General features: G+C 45.6%; 1 pseudogene; it reads left to right on the forward strand.

Annotated features, from left to right (window-relative positions):
- Positions 1 to 2,962: 2,962 nt before the first annotated feature.
- On the forward strand, positions 2,963 to 5,242 carry LOC146186506 (cullin-3 pseudogene; annotated as a pseudogene).
- Positions 5,243 to 6,155: the final 913 nt, after the last annotated feature.

A 6,155-nucleotide genomic window follows, 5' to 3' on the forward strand; every position in this document is an offset into this window, starting at 1 on the left:
TATAGTTGTTAAGTGAAAGCGGAAAGACAGAAGTGCCATAGTGGAGGGCTCCGGGGTAATTTCGACCACCTGGGATCTTTAACGTGCACTTACATCGCTCAGTACACGGACGCATTTTCATTTCGCCTCCATCGAAACGCAGCCGCCGACAGTCGAGTTCGAACCCGGGCACTCCGGCACACTAGTCGGGCATCTTAACCACTGCGCCACCGCGGCAGGGCCTGTACAATATCAGTGCAAGTAAAATAACATTAGGTGATCGAAATTGCTAGGGCCCTCCACTACTGCGTCTCTCATAGTCTGAGTCGCTTTGGGACGGTTAACTACATAAACCAAACCGTTTGGCAAGTCCCTTATTGAGGTGAAAGCCCTTAATGCCGCATCGTTGTCGACAGAAGGTTATCAGCAGAGGTGTCACGCTTTGGAGAGCGAGAGTAAAAAATAAATTAATAAACCTTCTCTCCAGCGTAAATCGAACCTACATCCCTTGGATCCAGTCCAAAGCTTTCGCCTCCATCGAAACGCAGCCGCCATGGTCGGGTTCGAACCCGGGTACTCCGGCACAGTACACGGGCGTCTTACCACTGCACCACCGTGGCGGGTTACGCAGTTAAGAAAAAGAAAACTGGGGTTGTTAAATAAATGAGATGATGATGAGGATGATAAATATTTATTGAAAAGAAAAAAACGGATATGGATTTATGCAAGGTTGTTCATTCGATCGGCCAATCTTTTCTCATTTATGTGGTAAATAAATGAGAAAGGAGTAGCCGATCGAATGAATCGAGAAGGGTGTGGTGATGAGACCCGTGCGTCCAGGCTGTATATATAAGGATGGATTGTTTGGCGGGAGACGTCCTGCTCCCAGGTGCCGAATTCTTGTTGGCTGTAGTGCCGGGCAAACCCACAACAAGATATTCGCCCCTTCTTTTTTGCGACAAATGTCGTTCCGATAGACAAAACATGTTTGCCATTTGAGACCGGATTAGACTGCGTCCATCATTCACTGAAATGTAGTTGGGATGGAGCACAGTTAGAAAGGCAGGACCTTGAATCAACGTTGCCTTGAATTCATGAAATCCGTGGGGCATAACAGACGCTATCTTTTCGACTTCGATTTGCCAATAGCCACTTTTTAAACCGAACGAAGACGTTGCGGGCGTGACGTAGCCGGTTCAGGGGCTCATCAACGCGTGGTAACGGGTAGACGTCTTTTTCGTGTACTGGTTGAAGCTCCGATAATCAACACAAAACCTTAAACTGTCGTCTTCATTTTAACGAGAAGAAAATTTAAGCTCAGGGACTCCTCGACGTCTGTAAAGAACCGTCATTCAGTGTTTCGTTCACTTGTTGAGCTATGACTTCGATTTACAGCGGTGATACTCTGTACGTGTTCTGTCATGCTGGTCGGATTCGTTCGTCGGTTATTATGCGGTGCTTCGTTAGGGGCATCTGCTTGACTGCGGTGGTGAACGAGAAAAATTCTTGTATTCTAGACAGCAGGACGAGAAGTCTATCCTTCACGACCCGTGGTAGAGTATTGACATATAGGGAGAATTTTGACGTTCAGCAGGCGGATGCATCGCTCTGAGGTGTGAGGCAGTGTTTACGAGGCAGTCGGAAGTTTCGGCGATTTGTTCAAAATATACGCAACTGCGCCTTTAGCGATGCATTGCCGTTTGTTTCCGCAATTTGTGAGGAGCACATCCGGTAGGCCGTTGTGCAGATGGACGGTACTGCGTGCAACGCAGACGCCATGCTTTAGTAGTAACTCAGTATCCAGTTCGGTAATCGCGGCAGCACTAGATGGGGCCACAAATTCGTACAGCTGGATGGCCCTTGTAAATAAATAAATAAATAAATAAATAAATAAATAAATAAATAAATAAATAAATAAATAAATAAATAAATAAATAAATAAATAAATAAATAAATAAATAAATAAATAAATAAATAAATAAATAAAACAAGCCGTCACTTCCACAAGAAGCAGGGAAAAGCAGCCGAGGTTCTTCTCCTCCAAAGAGCGGTCCAAAGCAGATTTTCAGCTACAATATCATCACAATTGTGTTTATGAATCAAAGTAATTTCGATATCATCGACATACATATATACCTCAGCTGTGAAATGAACAAAATCAATTACGATATCATCACTTGTCTCTTAATGACATAATTGCCAAAAACAAATGTTGTCGATAAGGAATGTTTTTTGAGACAACTGCAACAATAACAATTTTCGCATGATTTTATTTCTTGCGTTTTTTTAGACAGTCTGATATATGAATAATAAGTGTGCAAATTGTTTTATTGAGAATGCATTTGGCTGAAAACTTACGAATGTTCGCTTAAGACGAAATGGTACAAAAATGAGTTCGAGAATGACAAGAAAAGTCGAAATGTCAAATGTCCTTCTTGCGAGCGTTACTGTGGTTAAATGCAAACAAAAATACATCAGAAACAGATCTTATAATTAGGACTGAAATAAGAATAAAATGACCAAAAACAAACTGTTAGTTTCGCTTTTGGAAAATGCACAGGAGATTAAGTTAGGCAGTGTCTTTAGAAGCGCAATTTTTTTGCCAATTATCAGAAATGATTGTGTAATCTCATGAAAAATTATCATTTTTTAAATAAGTTTCCAAAGTGGCTTCATGCGTTAAAACTTGCTCACTATAAGCCGAAATTCAAGACTTTCTAAAAGTAATTTGATTTCGAAGTGAGGACAAGCAGTGACCGAGTATTTGACAATACTTATATGTACTACCACTTTTTTGCACTCTTAAATTCATCCCCCTTTTCACAGAGACGCCAATGAAAGCTTTGAAAAAGGAAGAAAAAGCGCCCGGAATTTACCGTTTACCAGTACACGCATGAAGAACAGCAAACTGGAAGAGAACGAAGATATGCGGTTTGTCACGGTTGTCTCGAGCGGCGAGTTACGCGCATTAGGGGCGGACGCCATGGCCTCGCTCATTGCGAAAAAGGACGCCAAGGTCTGGCTACTTGGAGAGCCTCCGCATGTCATGGGCGAAGGCGGCGGCGAGAACCTCTGGCCGCCCCTGCGGAGGGCCATCCAGGACATCCTGGATAAGTGCGACAGCGGCCAGAGCTTCTCCGACCTCTACCGAATAGCCCACGTCATGGTGGCCGGGGGACAAGGAAGGCTGCTGCACACCGGACTGCGTGAAGCCGTGACTGACTACCTGGTAAACAAAGTCCGACCAGCCGTCTTGGCCTCCGCCCACGACGACTTCCTGCGTACTCTAAATCAAGCCTGGAACGACCATCAGTCAAGAATGCGACGGATCAAGGACATCGCTTTATATTTGGAGCAGCGATACCTGCCACAGAACAAATTGTGCAGCGTTAAAAACCTCGGGCTGCTTCTTTTCCGAGACGAGGTTGCGCGACAGGCAGACATACGGGACAAGCTGCAAGAGATGCTCCTGCAAACGATGAGCCGACATCGCGAGGGTGAGATGGTCGACAGGATGTTAATCAAGAACGCCTGCAAGATGTTGAGTGAACTGAGCGTTAATTCGAGATCAGTTTACGAGGAAGACTTTGAGCGTCCTTTTTTGGCCGATGCAGAAAAATTCTACGATGTTGAAAGCCAAAAGCTGTTAGAAAAGAGCGTGATCGACTATATCGACATGACGGAGCGGCTCATGGGCGAAGAGTCTGAAAGGGTAAAGCTTTTACTGGAACCTAGTACTGAACCCCTCATTCAGGAAGTAGTGTACCAGAAGTTGGTTGCCAACCACGTGTGCGCCATAGCGGAGAAGGAAGACTCAGGCGTTGTGGCCATGTTGAAGAACGAAAGGGTGGGTGATCTCGCTCGCTTGTTTCAGCTACTAAGCCGCGCAGAGAACGGCCGCAAAACAGTAGCACAGTGTGTGAGCAAGTACCTGCGCGAGCTGGGCCGACCGCTCATGGCGGAGGACGGTGATAAAGTAGACTCGCTGTACGTGGTTAAAGAGCTAATGGAGCTAAAAGATCACTTCGAGCGCATTCTGAACAGCTGTTTCAGCGACAAACACTTCGTCAGGCACATTATAAACGCTGACTTTGAGTACATCCTCAACCTAACCACCAAAGCGCCGGAGCATGTGGCCGCGTTTGCAGACGCCGCGCTGAGGAAGGGGACAAAAGAAATGCCGGAACAAGAGTTTAAGCAGCTCTTAGACAAAACTGTCATATTCGCCCGCTTCCTGCATGATAAAGACCTTTTCGAGCGTTTCTACAAGCAGTATTTATGTAAACGCCTACTGCACAACAAGATAGTGTCGATTGATGCAGAGAGAGCCATGGTCTTCAAGCTCAAGGTAGCGTGTGGTGCCATGTTCGTCTCGAAGTTTGAGACCATGATGAATGACATGTCCATATCCAAGAAATTGACAGAGGAGTTCAGAAGCGCCATCGCCTCATGTAGAATGGAACTGCACGGAGTGGACTTGACTGTACGCGTGCTCACGACGGGCTTCTGGCCTTTCCCTGAGGCTACGCAGCAGTGCAACATACCCGCTGCCCCCCGTGATGCTTTTGAGACGTTCCGGCGGTTCTACCTAGCCAAACACGGCGGTCGAAAGCTGGACCTACAGCCTCAGAAGGGCTGGGTGGACATGAAAGCGGTGTTCTACCCACCGGCAGAGCCATCTATTTCATCGGCGCTCTCCGTTCAGCTCAGCGGTCCACGCACATACGTCATCTTGGTGACGACCTACCAGATGTGCGTGCTGATGCTGTTCAACAGCCGTGAAAAGATCACGTACGATGACATTGCCTCCGAGACGTGCATTCCCGAGACCAACTTAATGCGAGCTCTGCAGTCGTTAATAGTAGGCGAGGCCTCCGAACCGATCCTCGTCAAGGAACCTCCGACGGTCGGTTTCGAGTCAGGTCACGTGTTTAGCGTAAACGAATCTTTCACCTCCCATCTGAACAGGGTGAAGATCCGTAAGACCACCGCCAAGATATGGGGCGGCTCTAAAAGATACGAGAATGTTGCGCGCAATGTGGACGAAGATCGGCGGTTTGTGATCGAGGCTGCCATTGTGCGGGTTATGAAGTCAGAACGGAAGCTATCACATAGTGAGATCGTCGCCAAGGTTACCGATTTGCTGAGCGAGAGGTTCATCCCTGACGACGAGGTTATCAAGAAAAGAATCGATGTGCTCATAGACCGCGACTTTTTGGAGCGTGATCCCGATAACGACAATGTGTACAACTACGTGCCATGAATGAGGTGGTGCTTCCAGAAATGGGCCTCTGTGCCCCTAGCAACGAAATTCTAAAATAAACGAAACGAAACGTACATTCAGTGCCGCCTTTTCCCTTTCTTTCTAGCCGCTGGCTGAAATTCTTAGGGTGCACAAGTCTCAAAACAGCGATTTTTCCAAGGTGGCATTTAGAGATCGAGAGGCGAGGGCCAACTTCTACCATGCATTCGTGGAGCTTTCTTGGCTAAAATTACATAAGGGGAATGTTGCTCTTTCTGCAAAACTCTAAATTTGCCCATAGTGTTTTCTAGCTAATGGTTCCTGGGCGCGTCACACGCGTTGAATTAGCAACCATGCCTTACTTTCGTGATCTTGACATCATCGGTGCTCATTGTTTTCTTTAATGAACTAGTTTATCTCCTGCTCGCCATTTCTGATAGATTTTGATTTTATAGTTTTGTTTGATAGCTCTTCAACATCTCTAACTGTGTGTACTTGCATATTGACTAGTTTCTGTCTATACTGTGCAACGCTACAGTGCCTAGAATACTATAGCAACGCTAAAGTTTCGTGCCGCTAAAATTTCGTGCCCTTTTGTTTGTAAGCACTCTTCCATCCAGCTTTTCCATCACTGCAAGCCCTGATACTCGGACGCGTTCACTCGACTGCCCAAGCACGTAATTATTTTTTCAATATTAAAGATATTCTTGCCTCAACTTTTGTGTTGAACAGAAAATTTTCTAGAAATAGATAATAAGTAAATCAATCACCGATAAGTCAATCATGATAATTATAAGTTGATTAGTCATAGTGACGGGTAATTTGTCACAGTCATAGTTATATAGTAAATCATAGCAATGGTTAATAAGTCGTGGTTAGTCGTAGTCATAATAAGTATGTTAGTAGCTGACGTCACAAGTGTTCAATGCAGATG

The sequence above is a fragment of the Amblyomma maculatum genome, chromosome 6 (genome assembly GCF_055883805.1).
Source record: "Amblyomma maculatum isolate TAMU_Amacu chromosome 6, ASM5588380v1, whole genome shotgun sequence".
In the NCBI taxonomy this organism is placed as follows: Eukaryota; Metazoa; Arthropoda; class Arachnida; order Ixodida; family Ixodidae; genus Amblyomma; species Amblyomma maculatum.